At 37.7% G+C, this 23,491-nt stretch overlaps 1 protein-coding gene across 1 annotated transcript in view; it reads right to left on the minus strand.

The window, feature by feature from the left end:
* Positions 1-18,441, minus strand: part of LOC127416656 (voltage-gated potassium channel subunit beta-1-like) — a 152,899-nt gene extending 134,458 nt beyond the window's left edge. Inside the window, exons 1-2 of the mRNA XM_051656103.1 lie at positions 18,392-18,441; positions 17,661-17,766 (exon numbers count right to left, since the gene is read on the minus strand). The gene's annotated coding sequence lies outside the window, so the exon portion shown is untranslated. The remainder of the gene's footprint in view (positions 1-17,660; positions 17,767-18,391) is intronic.
* Between the last annotated feature and the right edge of the window lie 5,050 nt (positions 18,442-23,491).

Below are 23,491 nucleotides of genomic sequence, written 5' to 3' on the forward strand. Positions count from 1 at the left end.
CAAAATAAACAAAATAACTGGCCATACTGTGTCTAAAATTTTATAGAAAAAGTTTATAGAACTGTTGTATGAAAGCAATATATAATGGTGATTCAAACAGGACCTGACTACCCTCTCAGACAAGAAATTAGACATAAAATTAGCTCAGCTATGAAGGAAATCGGATGCCTAGGACAACGGTCAATTATATAAAGCTTAGCGGTCATTTTGCAAAAATGTCTGACCACAGAATGTCACAACTGGCCAATTAGAATCAAGGATTTCAGAAAGCTGTGTATTAAGTATTCCTGAGAGTTTGGATAGATATATATATATATATATACATACACACACACACACATACACATGTATCCAAGGAGATACTATTCAGGTTTTGCTGCTTTCAAGTTAGCGATTTATTGTTTCCTGATAAGCAAATATTATACATTTAGATTAACAGATTCCCTGACCTTCCTTTTCTTAAGCAGACCATGATCACCATCTGTGTTTCAGACTCATAAATTAAGGGTGGGGAGAGAATCACCCGAAACTTCTCATCAAGCACAACAGACCAATGATTTCCTGCTGAAATTCAGGGGGAGTTGTATTTTACAGACCTCACAATTATTTTCCATTAAAGATAATGATCTGAAATTGCGCTAAATGGATTAATGATCAGAACACTCCTGGGAGGGTTATAATTCCGAGATGAGCCTGCTCGTGTCCTATATCCTATGCTATGAGCCTCACTGCTCTTGTTGCTATTAAATCTGAACTGTGTGAAACTAATTTTTACTGCGCACTTCAATAAATTATCAGTGGAAAAACACAAACTGGCCTATTGGCCTTGTAATGTTCATGAGTTGTTTGGAGAGAACTGCAAAAACTGTGAGATATGTTCTCCTGCTAACAGATGCATTCATGGAAATAAAACTATTAAGAAATACAAATGGTCAGGAATTGTTGATGTAGAGCAGCACTACTCGACGCCCTCAAGCGATCTTTTGCAGCCAGCGTTATTAAATCATCATCAGAAATATATTTATCAGCAGCCTATCAAATCTGTATGAATCGTGAGATGTCCATTTTCATGAGGATTTACGCTAATTTTGTACGTTGCTGAATCACATTAGAGAGGGAATTTAACTGCAAGATAATGTTACAAATAAATAAATAAAAACTACAAATAATATCTGAGCATGGTTGATGTTATGAGAGCGGTGGTCGGTCTGCACGCCCGTTCATACACAGTACATGTGCGGTCTGTCAATCAAACATGGGCGCTCGCAATCTCACTTGCTCAACACGGCGCAAATCTGTCCGATCTCTTGAATAGCTCATCAGAGATAAGTACTCGTCAAGACAACAGCATTTACAGGAAAAAAATAACAGTTTTTCCTGCAGTGACAGCGTTTAGACGCCTTCACGCAAGTGATTTTTAGTAATCTACTTCGGCGCAAAATGCTAAGGGGGATGAACAAGTCTTTATGACTTGTCACTGAAGGACTTTTGGTGCTAATTTTGGATATATAGCTCTTGTTTAAGAACACATCTCTGGTGTAGCCTATGTGATGCTGAACACTCATGGTGTTTGTTAGTTGACAATCACAGTGACAACAGAACAGAACTGATCTATATCAGAAAACTGTTACACCCCTTATGTTTAAAATAATTAATAAAAGGGATAGTTGACCCAAAAATAAAAATACTCTCATTATTTACTCACCCTCATGCCATCCCAGATGTCTATGACTTTCTTTCTTCTGCAGAACACAAATTAAGCTTTTTAGAAGAAAATCTAAGCTCTGTTGGTTCAAACAATACAAGTGAATAGTAGCCAGAACTTTGAAGCTCCAAAAAGCACATAAATGCTGAAAAAAAAAAAAAAAAAAAAATGAATCCATATGACACCAGTGGTTAAAGTTATGTCTTTAGAAGTGATATGATATGTGTTGGTGAGAAACAGATCAATATTTATGTCCTTTTTTTACTATAAATCTCCACTTTCACATCTGTAGTCACATGTGGCCACTTTTTAGTTTCACTTTCACATCTGAAAGTGAAAGTGGAGATTTATAGTAAAAAAGCCAATGACTTAAATATTGATCTGTCTCTCATCCATAGAGCTGAGATATTTTTTTCTAAATAATCATCATTTGTCTTCAGCAGAAGAATGGAAGTTATACACATTTGGGATGGCATGAAGGTGAGTAAATGAGAGAATTTTCATTTTTAGGTGAACTATCCCGTTAACTAACATTCCAACATTCTTACTATAAAAATGTTTACTTATAATTTATATATGCTGTATATATATAATATCCAGCTTTGCTGCCCCTGACCTTTCCGTAGTTGAGTAGCCCTGATGTAGAGTATTAGTACATGTAGTATGTTAACACCACAAAATACGTACAACTGTTTCCGCATTTTGAAAGAGAAAAGTCAAAGGAAAATATTATAAATATATGCACACATATAAAAGTTAATCTCTTTTAAAATATAAAGCATCATATTTCACTTTGGGGAAATTCTACTGTATTGTAAAAGAAGAAGTAGGCCTGATTAAATGCATGTTAAGGTGTTAGCCACATAATTAGACATTCCGTCTTCTCTCACTCTACAGTGTTTCTAGGTCACTGCAAATTGTGAGTAATGCCTCCAGCAATGGTTTCATTTCAATTCATATTAAGACAGTATCATTGAAATCTTATCGAGCTAATCATATCTCTCTGAAAGAGAGGCTACACTCATCAAACCCACCTGAGTCATATTCTTTTGAACTGTCATTGTTGAAATAAACCAAGTGTTTAAATAATTTTTTTTTTGTTGTTTTTTTTGTGCTACACGCTCATTCTATCTGTTGTTTCATCTCTCTTTTCTCACAGAGTGAAAGCTGCATGGTTGCACCCTATCTTGTATGTGAGCACTCACTGTACAGACACAAGGGAAATGACCAAACACAGTGTAAGCTATCAAGATAAGATCTACTATAATAGGGAGAGTAGATTCAATGAAAAAAAGATTAAAAGAATTAGTTACACTCTCATCTGCTTGAGCATATAAAGTCAAACATGGGCGCTCGCACTCTCATCTGCTTGAGCATATATACATTATAAGATACAGTATTCTGTGTCTGAAATGTACTTAGTCTACTTGAGATTCAAAGTGAGTCATTTACTGAACAAAAAAAAACACAGGAGAGATGGAGCCATAAAGTTAAATAGAGCTGTTTGTCTCTTAAAAGGCTTGCCATATCAAAGTTGAATTCTCTCACTCCAAGTACTTAAATATATTTAATTCGTTTTTATTGATTCTCCCCTGCAGGTATTAAAACTTAAGTATTCAGACTTAATAACTAGGTACCAAAAAACATAATTTGTCCTTTCAGTCAGCACTGGAAAACTGCTTTATCTTTTTTTTTTTTCATTGAGAGAGATTCTTTAGTAACTAACAGAAATGCAACCTAATCTCTTAGAATGAATGGTAACAAAAATGTTGCAAACTGAGTTTCACATGCCGTGTTCTACGCTTCGCCGCAGTTCCGTGTGAAATGAACACTAGAGGTGCTAAAACAATGTGTTTTATTCACTTTCACACAAATCCAGAGAACAGTGGCTCATTATGACTTTTTAAAAACGTATTTTTCACTCTATTCACACACTGCTATGTTATGATGTCGAAACACTTTTAATCTAACACATCATTTGCAAATCAAAACATTTTGACGTGTGTATTACAGACCCACTTACACTTATTCCAATTTTTCCTAAGTGTTGGACTTTGGACAAAGAGGACCGCATTTCGAGCCCAGCCAAGCTCGCATGCTGACACGTGAGACAAAAGTGTAATTAAAGCGACACAAAATGATATGGTTGTTTCAGTGTTAGTTAAGGGTAAGGATATCTGTATTTTTTACCTCTTATTTGCTTTTAGGACACTATTGGTAAGTTTAGGTTAAAGTTTTTGGTTAGGGAGTTACATTTTACTCATTAAAACCTCCATCAAACATTCACTTTAAAAGCCTTGTCTGATTACGACCCCATTTCACACACTTTTGGCGCCCCTTGATGGACATTTCACTGGGAAACTGCAGTGAAATGTGTAATGAAGCATGTCAATTCCTTTAACAAAAATGTCACATACTTTTCATTAGATCATGCTGTAGAAATCTATAAACTTGTGTTATGATTTCTTCAGGGCAGAAATATTTTTTTTTTCCTCATTTTGTCACAGCACAGTGTAAATCTATAGATGATCTCAGTAAGACAAAGCTCAGTCCATGGATTTCCTGGCTTTTTGATTTTCAGAATAGAAGTTTATTGTATGAGAGAGACGAGAGTTGATTAGAGAAACAGAAATTCCTGTTTTCTTTTTTTATTCGGTCATCATGATTTGGCAAACCAAAGAAGGGATGGTAGTTCTCTGGCTTCCCCTTGTAGTTCTTCACAAAATTCTTGTCATTCCGAGACCAATGGCAACTTTTAACTTCATTCTGAAGTTGAAGCTTAAATAAATTGGTATTCTGAAGCTGGAATAAACTTTTGCTACATACCCTACCCCTAGAGACATTTCTGAAGATTCTTTACATTTTGTGTTCCACAAAAAAAAAGAAAAAAAAAAAAAAAAAAAAAAAAAGAATTTGATTTGAAAAGACACGAAAGGGAGTAAATAAAGACATTTTATTTTGGGTGAATTATTCCTTTAAATATGACTAATTTCATACACCCTACATCTCTCTGTCTATTTGTATTATTTGCTCTTTCTGTCTGTCTCTAGACCTTTCTGCAGCAGACATATTTTCTGCTTGAGGAAACAAAGAATAAAGGTGACCGGCTTTCTAGCAACTTACAGCTGCAGGGCTCTGGCTTTAAACCCTTCCATTAACCTTGTCTGTGTGCTTCATTTTCCTAAAGACATAAAAAGCTTAAGGACAGGCAGCTGATGCTGGAAGAGGCAAAAGAGAGACATGCACAATGAATGAGAGGATAAAAGGATTTGGGGAGAAACACTCATAAATGGCAAAACATCCCAAAAGAGAATTAAAAACGCACAACAAAACTCCCTCAGACAGAAACATTTGAAACAATCCCAGTTTTTGATTTCATGTGAGGGGGATATCTAAAATAAACTAACAACTGCTACTGCATATTATGATATTTTGTGGAGGGGACTAAATATTTTATTCAGAAAAGCATCACATAATTCTCAGTTATGTTTCATTTCAGTATCAATTTTGTCTCAGATGTCTACAAAAATTAGAAACAAATAAGACAATTGCTGGCATACAGCAAGAATACAGAGTAGTTATAGCTCAGAGTATAGAGCTATGAAAGATAATCTGGATAATTATATGGATATCTTCCAGATAATCTGGAATAATGTTCTCATTTAAGTTAATACTGAAATCTTCCGACTTAGACGTTGGTATTTCAGCAAATTGAGCCCAGTTTGAAATCTCTTTTTTCTTAGAAGACAAATGTGAAAAGCAGGAGACTTAAAACCTTCCTTCCTGTGAGGGACAAAGAATTGAAAAATTCAAGGATTGGTGACATGCTCAGATTTCACATGACTAATTGACATTACTTTTTATTTATTATCATTAAAAGAGAATGAGACAGAGAGAAACTGAGGTTTAGAGAGCATGATTGCACTAAGACTAGAGATAAGGTTTGTATTTCCTTTCCTTAACAAGGAGATCAAATGCCAATTCAGACAAACACTGGACAGCTGAGAAATATTATAAGAAGACCTTATTTCAACAGCTCTATATTAACTGCTTGCTGTTTTTATCTGTTATAACTGCCATAATAAACAGCTATGACCTGATATTCCTATTCTGGGCTCAATAAGAATGTGAGAGCGATCCAGGCCAGTTGACAGAACTGTCACTATCATCAGGTCAGTATTGCGAAGTCACATTGTCTTACTTGTTTATTTACTTGTCTTTTTAGGACTTTAGATTTGGATTTCTATTACATATTGAACTCTTTTTATTTTTTATTATTTATTTATTTTTGCAAATTTGGCTGATTTAAACTTACCTTGGTGATAACTTTAGCTGGCTAAAAACTGAATGGGCAAAATCTTCCATTATCTGTCATAATTTTCCAGCAAAAGCGTGTTAATAAATTAATTTAAAGAGTAGGCCTAATTTTAGTAAACTTAACATTAATTTAATAATAATCATTATTATTATAATACATATATATATATACACACACACACACACACACACACACACACACACACACACACACACACACACACACACACACACACACACACACATACACACACACATACACACACACATACACATACACATACACACACACACACTACCGGTCAAAAGTTTTGAAACACTCATTCTTTATTATAATTGTTTTTTTTTGTTTGTTTTTTTTTTTTCACATTTAGAATAATAGTAAAGTCTTCAAAACTATGGAATAACATAAATGGAACTATGGGGATTATGTTGTGACTAAACAAAATCCAAAATAAATCATAACTGTGTTATATTTTAGCATCTTCAAAGTAGTCACCCTTTGCCTAGATTTTGCAGAAATGTACTCTTGACATTTTCTCAACCAACTTCTTGAGGTATCACCCTGGGATGCTTTTTAAACAGTATTGAAGGAGTTCCCATCTATGTTGGGAACTTATTGGCTGCTTTTCTTTATTATTTGGTCCAAGTCATCAATTTCAAAAACTTTTTTTATTTTATTTATTTTTTTATTAAATTTTAGTTTTATAATGTAATACATTAATATGGTGGCACAATTATATTTTTGTCTACAAAACTAATTTCAAACATTTAAGCATACACCTTCAGATTTTTAAGATCATGAGAAACATTTCAGTCAAGTGTTTCAAAACTTTTGACCGGTAGTGTATATGTGACAGCCTTCAAAACAGCACCAATTCTCCTAGGTACACCTGGATACAGTTTTTCTTGGTTGTTGGCAGATAGGATGTTCCAAGCTTCTTGGAGAATTTGCCACAGTTCTTCTATCTATTTCAGCTGTCTCAATTGCTTCTGTCCCTTCTTGTAATCCAGGACTGACTCAATATTCAGTGGGAGGCTCTGTGGGGACCATGCCATCTGTCGCAGTGTTCCCTGTTCTTCTATTCTATTCTATTTGCAAAAGAAATGTTTGGGAGTCTAAAAAGTATATTTCCTATTGACACACTAAAGCTGAAAATATAAATAACCATCTTAAGACAAATGTTTTTGTGAAGCATCTTATGTGCCTAAAACTTTTCACAATACTGTATATATATATATATACACACACACACACACACACACACACACATACATACACACATACATACACACACACACATTGCTAAAAACAAGCTGTATCATATTTTGTTGTGGGGCGAGAGGCAATTTAGGCAGGGCAAGAAAAAATTTTGAATTACTGGCGCAATTGGGATGGCAGAAAAAAATACTTGTTAAGCCTTGCTTTTTTATTTAAATTAAAAAAAAAAACAAAAAAAACATCTGCTACACTAACTGCATGATTGCTTCAGCATTCCCTCATGATTAAAACTACAATGTATATACAGTTGCTTCAGACATTAAATTGGACAGTTAAGCCACACTAAGACATGTACTGTATGAATGTCATTACATTAGATGACAAAATATCAGAGCAATTAGCATTTATTTTAAAGAGAGCACGAACACACTTTTCAAGCAATATCTTTCATAAAAAGAAGTTTGCTAGTGCAGACACTGTACAATGTTGGTTTGACACTAAAAATCATACTGACACCAGTTGCTTCAAAAACGGCTCTGAAACATGAAGTTACTTGTGAGAAAGTTTCTAACACCATTTGTTTGCAGATTCCATTGCTCTGATATTTTGTTATCTAATGCAATGACATTTATACAGTTTTAAGTATGACTTACGTGCCCAAATAGTTTTGGGGCCACTACATTTACCTAAAAATATATTAATATTTCTTTATGTTTTCTTTACTTCACATACCACCTACCCAAACACAACAACAAAATGTGAATTAGGGAGTTATTTTGCTCAAGGACAAAGTGCCACCATATCATCATCACCTAAGGACTGTGAAGGCTGTGTGGTTTGTGTCCAAGTTTTACAGTAAAGACAATTCTGCTAGACACAGAGAAAAGAGAAAGTGAGAGAGCTCATAACTGTCAATATTTATGCCCTGTACAAACAAAGCACTGTGGGAAGGGTTTCTTGGACAACATGTGGCAAAGCATCCAACCGAGAGCAAACTGACCCTAACAGACATCCACATAACTTCCATTCACTCTTCATTTAGGACTCACCGGTAAGGCATGCCAGTCTGATAAGCTATGCTATCTTCTTTGGCTCGGCCACACAGCTTCAAATACCAGTTGGTCTCCATCTCCCTGATGAGAAAAGCTTTCCTCGCCCGCAACAGCGCCGCCTGCCGGATGTGACTGTGGCTGCCATCACGATTGTTCTCTTGAGAGTTGCGGTGCCCACGGTGCCCTGCCAGAGAAGCAGCTGACTGCCTGCGGAGCCTGGGGGGCTCCTCAGCGCCCCCCCGGCCCACTGAGCTGCTGCGAGCTGCAATCATGGCCGGCAGGGCCCCCTCCCCCTATAGAGCCTGGGGTGGGGGGGGGGAGAGCCTGGGTGCAATCACAGTATACAGAGACTGCTCAATTAAAAGTTGAGTAGCTTCCTTACTGAGTCGTTGCTTAAGTAGTTGTGTAACTGAAACTCAGTGGTTAGCTTTTCATTTCCTCTCTCTCCTTCACTCTCTGTGCATTTCTCTCTCTTCTTTTCCTTCTCTTCCTATGTGTGTGTGATCTTCTTCTTCAGCCTCTCTTATAACCTTCCAGTGTGTTGAGGATGAAACAAGATCTGGCTGAGCTCTTAGGTCTGGCTGCAGGACTGGGCAGGGCTGGGTTGGGTTGGGCATCACAGAAGACAAATCCATCAGACTAGGGTTGGGTGTAAAGAGCCTGGCATTCCAGCTGGTGTTATTGAAGGCCCCATGTAAAATCAATTTATAAAACCTATCTGCAAATTAATCAGTTATCTGCCTTTCCATCCACCTTAGTTATTGGTATCTGCAAAATCCTAAAAATCCCCCAAATCCCCAAATCCCTCTACAAGGGATGTCAAAAGTTCTGGTACTTTGAGTACCAAGTCGATCCTAAAATAAATACCAGTGGTTATGCAGTGCTGGTAGTACAGGGTACTGACTCAATTCGATAACCGTGCGCTGTCTGACTGACACAAGACTGCTTTCAAATTCTCACACATGAATTTGAGATATTTGGGAAATAACGAAAGCTTTATAATTAATTTAATTAATGTTGTGATTGGTCTTAATGTGACTATTAAACCACAAAAGGATGCGATTTAAAAAAAATAAATATACTGTCTGTATGTGCTGCACGCTTTACAGTGAATGTGAAGCCGCTCAAATGCTAAAATCACCACATTCAAAGCATCATAGATAACAGAACAGAGCTCGTATTCACTGTGGAGTGTGTCATGCATGCAGAGTATGTTTATATAATTAAATTGTAGCATTTTGCACATTAATAATCAAACTGGGCCATTTTTATCAATGTTTCATTTATACTGTGATGCTCTTTTGTGCCTCACTTTACTTGACAAAAAAATTAGGCCATTGTTAGGCTTTAGGTTATGCTGTGAGGATCTTTAAAGCACTTTACTTGATGCAAAAAAAAATAATAATAATAATAAAAAAATTAAATTAAAAAAACGCAATACTCTGTTGAAAATCAATTGTTCTATTTTCATTTTATTGAAGTTTTATTAATTCATTTGATTAGACACCATTTTTATGTTGAAGTTTATTTAAACTTCAAAATATGGAATTTAGAAAAAAGAAAAAAAAAACAAGATCTGGGAAAAAATAGAACATATAGGGACCTACTTTAACAAAAATTTGAAGAAATGTTTACTTAAAGGAATGTTCTGGGTTCAATACAAGCTAAGCTCAATCGACAGCATTTGTGTCATAATGTTGATTACCACAAAAAATAATTTTGAATCTGCCCTTTTCTTTAAAAAAAATCAAAGATCCAGTGAGGCACTTACAATGGAAGTGAATGTGGCCAATTTTTGGAGGGTTTAAAAGGCAGAAATGTTAAGCTTAAAATTTTATAAAAGCGCTTACATTCATTATTTTGTTAAAACTTGTGTAATATTTGAGCTGTAAATTTGTTTAAATCATAATTGTTCAGTCATTTTAGGGTTTGTTGACACTACATTGACATGTAAATGACATTACAAAGTTGAAAAATTGGCTATAACTTTACATAGAAAAGGTTAGTAAGCGATTTTATCACACTAAAATCATGTTAACACACATATTGGGCATTCCAAATTGGGGAGAAAAATCTAAGAAAATTTTTTTTTAATGTTGAGTTCAAACTGTGACTTTTTAACTTAAAGGGATAGTTCACCCAAAAAATGAAAACTCTGTCATCATTTACTCACCCTCATGCCATCACAGATGTGTATGACTTTCTTTCTTTAATTCCCTTGCACTATCTGTATATAACAGATTTGTATTTGTACATATATGTGTGTGTGTGTGTGTGTGTATATATATATATATATAATTTTTTCTTTTTCTTTTTATTCTATTTGTATTTATTTATTATTATCTCTGTCTGGTTGTTGTATTGTTGCATTTTTTGTGCTGTGGAAGCTTCTGTCACAAAGACAGATTCCTTGTATGTGTAAGCATACTTGGCAATAAAGCTCATTCTGATTCTGATTCTTCAGCAGAACACAAATTATGATTTTTGAAGAATATTTCAGCTCTGTAGGTTCATACAATGCAAGTGAATGGTGATCAGACCTTTGTAGCTCAAAAAAAAAAAAAAAAAAAAAACAAATCACAGAAAGATATCATAAAAGTAATCCATACGACTACAGTGTTTTATTCCATATCTTCAAAAGTGATATGATAGATATGGATGAGAAACAGATCAATATTTAAGTCCTTTTTTGCTAGAAATTGTTCTCCCTGCCCAGTAGGGGGCGATATGCATGAAGAATGTGAATCACCTAAAACACAAGTAGAAGAATGTGAAAGTTAAAGTAGAGGCTGACTGAGCAGGAAGGAGATTTTAATAGTAAAAAGGGACTTAAATATTGATCTGTTTCTCAACCACACCTATCATATCGCTTCTTAAGATATGGATTTAACCACTGGAGTATTATGGAATACTTTTGTCTACAAATGTCTGATCACCATTCACTTGATTGCATGGACCAAAAGAGCTTAGAAATTCTCCTAAATATCTTAAATTGAGTTCAGCAGATGAAAGAAAGTCATACACATCTGGAATAGCATAAGGGTGAATAAATGATGTGAGAATTTGGGTGAACTAATCCTTTAAACCATCAATCTAATGACCTTTGGGTCTTTGCATCATTTCTGATGTCATAAGACCAGCAGTTTTAAGGCTAAAGAGGTTTCATAACTTACAGTTCACTGTGGCTTGGTAGTGCGACAGTACCATTCTAAAGTGCAGCATAGATAAGGCTCATAAGATATGTCTATGACCACATTCAGATTTTAGCACCAATGCACATTCATAAACATACACACCTGAACATCTGGTTCCTAAATGTACAAATTAAATGGATCATTAGCATGTTATGAAATGGTCAGTTTGAAGCAATTAGAAAATCAAGAAAGATAGGTAAAATTTATCTGTCTTATCATTTCATGCTTACCTCAAGGGTCCAAGAGAGATAAATATGCAAATTATTCAGCAAATTGCTTCCCCAGAAGTGGCTTTCCTTGTCACCAAATCCATCACTAAATATCAATTATCGTTGGTTTGTAAGAAAAAAAAAAATTGTTAAAATTTCCTCAGAGGAGTATAAAACCTTATTTCCCGCTTGAGTTGAGCAACTCAAAAACAACCTGATGGCTGAAAAACAAAGTTTCTCACCTAAGGTTACAGAAAGGACGTCCCAAGACCTGCTTTCTTAATCAGTTTCAACAATCTGCCAGCATTCATGCCAATGGGCACAAAACAAGAGTGATCAGTGCTCACTGTGCCCATCAAAGCTTCAGTCTATGTTCTGTCAAAGCCTCAGCATTTAAACCACAGATGTGTGCCAAAGCTGATATCGCATTCAAGCATTCGGTAAAGCAAAGATGCCAATTAAACTTAATAGCTATGACTTTCTTGCGATGTGATGTGGGCAAGTTACTAGCAACAACCTGTACTCGGATCACATCAGCAAATTTTGAATACATTCGTATAATAAGCTCTAATACCACCTTGCTGTTAATTAGTCTGACACACTTCACACAACCACTAAGGAATAAACGAGTAACCAAATATGAATTTTAGAGTAACTTAATGCCTTTCCTCTCATTTTAAAATTCTCTGCACCCCACAGGCCCTGACCTTATGGGTCACATTTCCAAAGATGAGTGCTATACTCAAGACTTAATAATTGATAAAGGTAGTGGCTATCCGGTCTGGCTGTTGATCTGCAGTATACGCATTTGGCTTTTTGGTCTGTGCAAAGAGGTTTGCGGGATGGAATGTGAGATTGAGGACAGCAGAAGGAGAGCCTGAAGAAACCAGAACCCGCCTAAGTGGACCTTTGATGTGACGTGGGTGGGGAAACTTGAACACAGGTAGGTCAGACTCTGACCCGATGACAAAGGTGAGAAGAACTCCATCATTCAAGTCAAGCACATTGACTCTTCTCATGCTATGGGCGATTGTGACACAATATGCTGAAAATGTAAAGCAAAGACACTCATATATAGAAGGGCAGAGGTGAGAGTATTAAGATGATGATTTGAGTCATTTCAAACAAGGTAACTAAACCACTCCTCCATCCCCCTCTACTTGAGGCCATACATCTATTTCATCTCCATCAACAGAGGTTATGACCTCTCTATACCCATTTTTGCCAAGCAGACCCCGGTACAGTTGGCATGCCATAGCTCAAATGCTATTGCAAAGCCTGTTACTATGACAGCAAACATAACAAAGATCACAAATACACACACACACACATACAAACAAAAACTAAACAGTTACACGGTACACTAACTATGCTCTAAAAATATATGCGGCCGCAGGCACAAACCTAAAAACAAATTGAGTCTACAGTTACAGGTCTAGTGGCCTTCGTCTGCACGTGCCCGTGAAGTCCACAAGACGGTAGGGTGTCCCATTTGACTTTTTTGCACTCAGAAGGGTGCTCACAAGCGCCTACTTTGTGCCCTCGATGCGCCCTTCGGCTGAACCTGCATTGGTGCAAGCTGCACAGCAGTCTACTACCCAACAGTCCAAGCTGTTTATCCTCTTAACCAATCACAGCAGACTGTGATTTCGTGCTGGAGGAAAAAAGTGGCGGGCAAAGTGTTGTCAAATGCAGATTTAATTTTGATTATCTTAGGGAAGTTTTGCATTATTAAAGTAACTTAAAACTAAACCTTTGCTTTTGTTGTTTCAAACAGGATTTTAGTTTTATTGGCTGTAAAATATTAAGACTTTTGTTTGCAAGTTCATTATACATTTTTTTTTAAATAGCAGCTTTCAGTTTACCGGCAATATATATACTGAAGAAGAGTGCCGTGGCTTTGTGTATTAATATAATGATTTTTGCGATCTATGGCAGTGTGCATGAGGTATGTTCTGCTTTCTATATATTTAAATGTTTAAAGCACCTGCATCCAACCACAAAGGTGTCTGAGTTGTGTTTATTTGTTCTCAAAATATTTAAAAAGACAGGCTTGGGGGGCCTGGGTAGTTCAGTGAGTATTGACACTGACTACCACACCTGGAGTCACGAGTTCGAATCCAGGGCGAGCTGAGTGACTCCAGCCAGGTCTCCTAAGCAACCAAATTGGCCGGTTGCTAGGGAGGGAGTCACATGGGGTAACGTGGTAAGCTGTGCGTGGATCGCGGAGAGTAGCATGAGCCTCTAGTGCTGTGAGTCTCCGCAGTGTCATGCACAGCGAGCCACGTGATAAGATGCACGGATTGACGGTCTCAGAAGCAGAGGCAACTGAGACTTGTCCTCCACCACCCGGATTGAGGTGAGTAACCGCGCCACCACGTGGACCTACTAAGTAGTGGGAACTGGCCATTCCAAATTGGAGAAAAGGGGATAAAATAATAATAATAATAAAAAAAGATAGGCTTTTGTTGTTGTTGTTGTTGTTACATATGTGCAAGGTTCATGATTTAATCTTGTAAGACTTTATTGTCAGTGTGTTGCTTGGAATTACTTAATAAAATCAAATATTCAAGAGTAAGTTTAAAGGGTGTTCCTTTAACCTATCAATGTCATGACTTCTTTAAAATAATAATTTGTAAAATTTCATGTGTAAGAAAAGAATAATGTATAAAATGCATCATCTGATTGAAGTCTTGAAGTCTCACTCAGATGCACTTATTTATAACTCATGCACCCTCATGACCTTGCTGACTAGTGCCCCATAGGTCTGCATTCTCTTAGATCACCAAAGTCTGGACTGGACCAAAGGATGACCACAAGGGCATTGGGTGCCATTTGGGACAGGACCACACTGTGTGACCAGTGTAGCCAGATTCCTGAACAAATGACTCTAATGGGCGGTTCTTTTGAACCTACAGCGTACAACACACAACGCAACCAGTGTAATGTGCTTCCCGATGACTCTTTTGAGCTGGTTGTTTTCAGTTAATCAAAAACACTTCAGTCAGAGCAGTTCCTGACATGATCTCAGTGACCTGGAAGTTATGGCTTCAATCATGTCCAGCTCATGATGAACCAAGAACTGTGTTATATAATGTTGTACTTAAGGATCCTGAGACTAAAACTCAGGCAGTGCAGTTACTGACTGGTTGTTCATATAACAACGTGTTCACAAAACGTTAACAATAGGCCAATATATTACAAGTTTTGTTAAAATAAAATAATAATAATTAAATTATTAATTAAATACAGTATATTAGCACATTTTTGTTTAGTATTTTATTTAATATAGTTACTATATGCAAATTATTGTATTGCATTTATCTCTGATTTGTTGTATCTGTTCTGTTGCAACATGAAATCAAAATTGACCCAAGGTAATGCATTGATTGTGCATGATTCATTATGATTCATTGGTACACATTATTTCAAATAATAAAATATGTGCCTTTGCAATCTTTTATCAAACAGTAATAACTATCTCTGCTTCTAAAACAACTTTCCTCATAGGCTAATGTCACAAATACTGTACATTTCAATCCCATTTTTTCTATACACTTGGCTGTTAACCAGTATGTAAAGCCCACAATCCCGATGGATCAAATTAAATCAGTATCTTGACTCGCTCGGAAATATGTCAAACAACGGAAGTAAGTTGCAATTGGCATTTGACGTTGACTTCAAGCTGAAGAGCTGCCCCTGAGAGAGAGACAGGAGTTGCGTGGTGTGAAATGATTCCATCTCCCAAAGGAGCAGAGAAATGGATCTCACTATTTCCACAAGCATTATATTAAAAGGTTTTTCATCCTCAGAGTAAAACTGCACATCTCTTTAACACTGTAATGAAACAGACAGGAAGCAATGCTTAGAAAGAGAAAATACTGTAACTTAAGGGAAATAACAGGAGGGAAGAAATGAAAGATAAATAAGAAGGTAAAGAATAGCTTGAGTCATGATAGTGGAAGACAATTAAGGTTATGGATTCTTGATGGAAGCTTGAAACGTGAAGAAAAAAAAAAACTTCCCGACTGAAAATAGAGCGTTGAAATCCCTTTTCCAATTGAGCCTTTTGTGCTGTGGATTGTTCCTTGACTCTGTTTCTGAGTTGAATACTTCAGAACACATGCCAGTTTTTGCTGTTTGGCTAAAATGTGTCGAAAAGAGTCGTCACATTATGCTCTTTAAAACATACACACTCATGCTGTGCTGTTTCAGCATGGGTCAAAAAGGTTACTTAGGCTGATATAATTCATCAAAGCAAATAATATTGAGTCATAGCCAGAAGAGCTTCAAATATAATTGTCTTGGTCCCAAGGGCTCTCATTCAGCCAAGTGATTTCATTGCAATTGTAAAGGGGGAGATTAAAATGAAGGGAGGTGAGAAAAAATGGAATGATGACTGCCTCTTATCTAACAGAGCCTAGGGAATGGTTTTATCTCCATTGGATATGCAGAGCAGAAAAAGAAGCGGAGCAGTTTCAAAACATAATGTCCATGATGTGTTGAAACAATGCATCAGAGATGGTAAGAGAGGAGAGAGAGAAAAAAAAAAGAGAACAAGGAATAAGATTGTTTCATTGTGTGTACACAAATGGCAAATGCCCCATCCTTCCATTCTCTTATAATGTACTGTGGCACACAGATTCTTCTCAGCCATTGTCTAACAGAGCTTTTCTGACAGTCCGGTGTCCAATTACTTGTATCATTCTAACCTTACAGAACAGCTGTTCACCAGGCTCCAGTTTTTGCACACACACAATTTTAGATCCATTCCGAACATTTCTCAATCTCACCTCTGCTCCTCTGTTGTGAGTTTGAAAACAGCTGCTTACACCTGCTGAGTGTAAAAAGCCTCTTCTTAGTTGTAGAGTAGCAAATTCTCTCAGTGAGATACTGTGACAGTTAGTGAGTAATTGTTATTTTGAAAAGGAATGAGAAAGTGTTGCTTATTTACTTGCAAAGCTTTGTTTGTATGTTAATGTGGGATTCAAAAATCAATGCTTCAAGCTGATATACTGTCAAAAAAACAGGCGCTCTTTGCAACAAGGACATTTTTTATCTTATCCATGTGTTTTCTTCCTTTCATCAGGCTGTCACTGTGTTCTACAGCCTCATTAATTCAATATGGTGTGCAATTGCTTAACGTGAAAGTCTTTGTTCAGTCAGTTTATCTCAAAGAGACAGAAAGGAGTGAATCAGCCATCCAGCTGTCAAATCACATCACTGCTGCAACAATGACAGGGGAGTAAGTGAAATTGACCATCGTAGGGCAGCTCCTCCTGCTGGACAAAGATAGACACTCTTTACCACTAATGTGCCATGACATGCGACTGTAATTAATGGTGCATTTCATCTCCATCTCTGCGCAATGAAAGCCTCTCAAAAAGGCATCTGATGTAGTTATTAACAAATGTTCACAGATGGACCAGATATCAAATCTTTCAGCTTAAATACTAGACAAGATAGCAAATGGACACATTTCAGAAATGTAATATACTGTATGCTTGGGTTTGCCGACATGTCTTTAGAGGTTGGGGTTTTGGTGAGAGGGCATCATTTAATTAATTGGCAAAGTCTGGCCAATGTTATCATAGAGGTAAAGTCACCTAACTAGCACCTTAAGTATTAGCAATAACACTGCAATCTTCAATATGAAGTATTTCTTTCAAGGTGTATTAGGAGGCAAACTTTCACCTGGGCATGATAGCAGAGAACTTATGTGATGTCACTTTTTCAAACAGTTTCCCCTCTAAAGACCATTTTACAAGTGTGGCTGTTAGCATAGTAGATCAGACAATGTAGTCTCCTGCTGGGCTTGTCAAGACAATCTGACCCCTCCTCAAAGTATTTATCACCATGACTTAGCACAGTAATTTACAAGAACTCAACAACATACAGGTCCCTATCCAGAGCTGATTACCATCATAGCTCTTATCATGATTCATTTAAACTTTTACTCACCTGTAGGGCATCTTTGAACTTCTGTGACCTCCGCCACTGTCATCTATCATATTTCGTTCGGCTTCCATTTTATCTGCCATACTAGATATTCAGCCACCTGCAAAAGCTGACCAGAATACAATGGTCATTTCCAACAGCACACTTTACATGACATTACAAAAATAGATTAAACACGACTCTGCTTTTCGTTTTAATGAGGATGAATTAATCTTCTGGATCCACATGTGTTTATCTTTTGCAGAAAAATGTTATGCTGACTCTTGCTTTCTCTCTCTCTTCCCCTTGTCTGCCACACACACACACACACACACACACACACACTACTGAACAATTGGCAAGTTATCTTTGTTGCAAGGTTGCAAAAGTGATATTCATTTGTTTCATGCTTCAATTCTCTTGTGTGCAGGTAACCGTTTTTCTGGTTTTATTACTAAATGTTCTGGTTTAATGTCAGGGAAGATGTAAATTCTTCATCTCACAAAGCGTGTGCTTCAGTGTTTGGTTCACACAGTGAATACTGATCTTCCATCAAATTTTTCCATCCAGAGGAACAAATATTGATTGAACTACACATATTTGCACTTAATTAAACATGAGATCCCACTTAAACCTCTCAACCTTTTGATGTTTAAACAAAACTTATAGTATTATAGACGATCAGCGTATGATTATAAAATTACTTTAAATGGATAGTTCACCCTAAAATGGAAATTCTCTCACCATTTACTCACCCTCATGCAATCCAAGATGTGTATGAGTCTACTACACCACCCAGCCCCTGGCTCTCTGACGTCCTTCGTGAACATTGGACTGACCTCAGGGCAGCTGAGAGGAGATGGCGGAAATCTAAAGATCCAGCAGATCTACGTAAGTATCAGTCTCTGCTTGCAACTTTTTCAGATAACATTAAATCTGCAAAAACTTACTACTACCAGAACAAGATCAACAGCACCACAGACACTCGCAGCTTGTTTAGAACATTCAACACACTTCTCTGTCCTCCCCCTCCACCGCCTGACACATCACTGATAGCAGATGTCTTCGCCACATTTTTTACTAATAAGGTTACAACCATCAGCAATACATTCTCAGCACCTCACCCTGTCAAACACCCGTCTCCTGTATGCAACTCCTCTGTCTCTATGTTCTCTCCTCTGACTGACACTGAGGTCTCTAAACTCCTCCTCTCCAACCACCCCACCACCTATTCCCTTGACCCCATTCCTTCTCACCTTCTCCAGGCCATCTCTCCGTCCATCTTACCTGCACTCACTCACATAATTAACACATCTCTACTTACAGGACTTTTCCCACTACATTTAAGCAGGCTCGAGTAACCCCGCTGCTGAAGAAACCCGCACTAAACCACACACAAATTGAACACTACAGACCAGTCTCTCTCATCCCATTCATGGCAAAAACACTTGAAAGGGCAGTTTTCAATAAAAATCTCCGCCTATCTCTCACAGAACAAGCTGCTGGATGACAATCAGTCAGGCTTCAAAAGTGGACACTCCACCGAGTCGCTGAGACAGGCGAAAGCTGAATCCAGATCATCCGTCCTGATTCTACTGGACCTTTCTGCAGCCTTCGACACAGTCAACCATCAGATCTTACTCTCCACCCTCTCTTCGCTGGGCATCACAGGAACTGTGCTTGACTGGTTTAATACCTATCTCTCAGGTAGGTCCTTCAAGGTAGCCTGGAGAGGTGAGGTGTCCAAGTCACATCAGCTACTTACTGGGGTACCTCAGGGCTCAGTGCTTGGGCCACTTCTCTTCTCTATATACACAAAATCACTGGGACCCATCATTCAGGCACATGGTTTCTCTTACCACTGCTACGCTGATGACACGCAACTCTACTTGTCTTTCCAGCCCAACAAAACCACAGTGACTGCTCGAATCTCTGCCTGCCTGGCAGACATCTCGGCCTGGATGAAGGAACACCACCTGCAACTTAACCCAGCCAAGACCAAACTCCTTGTCTTTCCAGTCAACCCTGCTGTTGAACACAACATCACCGTGCAGCTGGGTGCAACTACAGTAACGCCTTCCAAAACGGTCAGAAATCTAGGCGTAACCATCGATAACAAATTAAATTTCACAGACCACATCTCAAAGACAGCAAGATCATGTAGATTTACACTCTATAATATCAGGAAGATAAGACCCTTCCTCTCTGAACATGCCACACAACTTCTTGTTCAGTCACTTGTCATAACTAGCTTGGACTACAGTAACGCTCTCATTGCAGGCCTCCCTGCATGTGCAATTAGACCACTGCAAATGATCCAGAATGTAGCAGCACGTCTGGTCTTTAATCAATCAAAGAGAGCACGTTACACCACTCCTTGTCTCTCTTCACTGGCTGCCAGTTGATGCAAGTATCAAGTTAAAGGCTCTGATGCTGGCATACAAAACAGTCACTGGGTCTGCTCCAGCATACCTAAAATCATTTCTGCAGAGCTACGCGCCCACTAGAAGCCTGCGGTCGGCTAAGGAACATCGCCTTGTTGTTCCAACACAAAGAGGCACCAAAACACTTTCCCGGACTTTTGTTGGTAGAATGACCTTCCTAACTCCATCCGTGAAGCTGACTCACTTTCTGTCTTCAAAAAATGACTAAAAACACATCTTTTCCATGAGCACTTAACCAGTCACTAAAAAAAAAAAGAATGTCCTTGTTGCACTTTAATCTGTTTTGAATGCTATTCTGATGCTAGTGAAACTTTGTAATATGGCACTTTTCATACCACTGTCTCCTTAAGATGATTCGCATATGTGTTCCTCTTTTGTAAGTTGCTTTGGATAAAAGTGTCTGCCAAATGAATAAATGTAAATGTAAATGTATGACTTTCATCTGCTGAACACAAACGAAGATTTTTAGAAGAATATTTCAGCTCTGTAGCTTCATACAATGTATGTGAATGGGTGCCAAAATTTTGAAGCTCCAAAATCCACATAAGGGCAACATAAAAGCACTCCAGACGACTCTGGTGGTTAAATCCATATCTTCAGAAGCTATATGAAATTTAAAGGGGTCATGAAATGCTCATTTTTTATAGTTTTGTTTTCTTCCCTGAGGTCCATTGATAATGTTAGTAAAGTTTTTTTTCACCAAAACAGTCATAATTTTGTAATATATGATAATTTTCCACCCTGCCTCTGACCATCTTTCTGAAAAGCTTGATTTTTGCCTCAGCTCCTCCTTTAAACTTCAATGTAAACGCCCTCTTTTATGATTGGCTAACAGCATGCAGCCCCTCAAATTCAGCCATTTTTGAAACTCAATCTGAAGAGAATAAACAAGCACCAAAACATAAGAAATGTACATTTCACGGTTTACACATAATGCACATCCAACACATTGCATCCAAATATATTACACTATTCATCTCAAGCACAACTGTTAACACTCACACCCTTTCTACACCAGACGCTATAATCAATGATGCTGTCTACAATGGAAGCGTCCATTGCAGTGCGTCACTCCAACAGCAAACAAACAGGTGCCCTGTTCCATTTTGCACTGGCGCTACTACTGTCAACACAAAGACACATTCAGAAAGTTCGTGTTGACATGCCCGGTGTAGACAGCCTCAATGCGTCGCATCAACGGATGCGCCCGGTGTAGACATCATGTCAGCAGCATAAACAATCATGACATTTGAAATATTCATGAATGGAACTGTATATTATCCCCATATCCTTCAGTGACAATTCCTTGGCAAAGACTCGTTTTATGACTGCTTCTCAAGACTCACACATCCAGTTTATCATCCTGCACGGAGGTGCACATCGCCGGAAACAAATCAAAACGGTCAAAGATATCCATCTAGTGCATGTTTACATACACCAACAATTAAAAATAGCATTGATAGGCGAAAGAACAGTTTGTTGAGCAGTTTAAGCAACAAAACAACAGGAGATATAGCAGCTGATGAAACGTATCTTCTCTTCAGAGTTGAAACTTGACACTGCGTCTTTTAAAAGCGTGCCGGAGAGATGACAACAGTCAAAGACGTCTGTGTAGTACATGTTTGTATACAAAAATAATTCAAAATAGTCCAGATGGGTCTCCTTTCATGTTCAGGAGTAGTTAGGCCACAGACAGTAGGCCTTTTGACCTTCTCTCTGTCTCTGTTTACGAGCCAAGTGAACACCAGTGGGCGGGGCCATGGGTGCAATGATTTTAAAATAGGCGTTGATGTTGCTGCTGTAGAGGTTGTCTTGAATTAATGAGTACACCACGTGATGTAGGGTTGTCGCAGAAGTAGACAATGGGTCGTTTTGGCAGCTTGGTTTCAATTCCCCCATTTGGCAGCTTGGTTTCAACTCCCCCAAAGTGCAATAATGTAAATACATGTCTCATGTACATATGTAAATTCACATATTTAATTAAATAACTGTACATACCCCTACCTTGCACATACCTTACCACTTGCACATGTACATATGCCATTCTGTTATATGTCCTATTATTTGTATGTCTATTTATACTCTTACCTTGTTTTATATTCTGTCACTGTAATGTTCTGTGTGCACCTGTTTCTCCTATCACCAAAAAAAAAAATTCCTTGAGAACACTTGGCAATAAAGCTCATTCTGATTCTAATTCTCATAATAATAACAATAATAATAATAATAATAATAATACCTTTTATTTATAATGCGCTTTTCTTACACTCAAAGTGCTACAAGATTGAATAAACACATAACATACAACAGCAACCACCATACCAACAAATTTAAAAAGACTAAACACAAAATTGCTAACATAAGGCAGCAAGACACATAAAACTAATATTAATAAATACTAAAAGACTACCTTAAATAAATTAGTCTTAAGTAACTTCTTAAAATATTCCAAGGTTGGGGCGTTTCGAATAGTAAAAGGAAGAATATTCCATAGCTTAGGGCCTCTGAAAGTGAAAGCTCTTTCCCCCATAGATTTAAGTTTGCAGGTGGGCTGCTGAAGTGCAAATGAATTGGCAGAACGAAGAGAAAGGGAGGGAGGGAGTGTAGGGCGCAACAAGACTGCAAAGACACTCTGGTGCAATACCATGAACTGCTTTATATGTTAAAATTAGAGTTTTAAAATCAATACGAGCATCAGTAAGCCAGTGCGACTGCGAAAGCACCAGGGTAATGTGTAGACATGGTGAGGTATGTGTAAGAACACAAGCAGCAGAGTTCTGAATTTACTGAAGCCTATTTATGGTTTTTGCTGGTAGGCCAGAAAAGAGGGCATTGCAGTAATCCAGCCTAGAGGTGATAAAGGCATGGATAAGCCTTTCTGCATTAGCCTGAGAGAGGAAGGGCTTAAGTCGGGCAATAGTTCTAAGGTGGTAAAACACTGTTTTGGAAATATTTTTAATGTGTGCATCAAATGTCAACTGAGCATCAAAGATGACACCCAAGTTCCACACTTGACAGGAGGGAAGCACAAGGCTGTTGTCAACCATCAATTTGAGATTTGGGTCAACTTTACGTGTAGCAGCCAATGTACCAATGAGCATGAGCTCAGTTTTGGAACAGTTCAGCTTCAGAAAATGATGCTGCATCCAGGTACTAATTTCATGCAGACACTCTGTCAGCACAGTTAAAGTGCAGTTAATATCAGGGCCAGTGCTGATGTAGATTTGTGTATCATCAGCATAGCAGTGATAACCAAGGCCATACTTCCCAATAATCTGCCCGAGGGGAAGCATATAAATGCTGAATAGAGTGGGGCCCAACACTGACCCCTGTGGAACACACTGATGCACTGGTACAGTCTCAGACTTATTATTACCCAAGATGACAAACTGAAAGCGATCCGTAAGATAA

The sequence above is a fragment of the Myxocyprinus asiaticus genome, chromosome 26, assembly GCF_019703515.2.
Source record: "Myxocyprinus asiaticus isolate MX2 ecotype Aquarium Trade chromosome 26, UBuf_Myxa_2, whole genome shotgun sequence".
Taxonomy (NCBI): Eukaryota; Metazoa; Chordata; class Actinopteri; order Cypriniformes; family Catostomidae; genus Myxocyprinus; species Myxocyprinus asiaticus.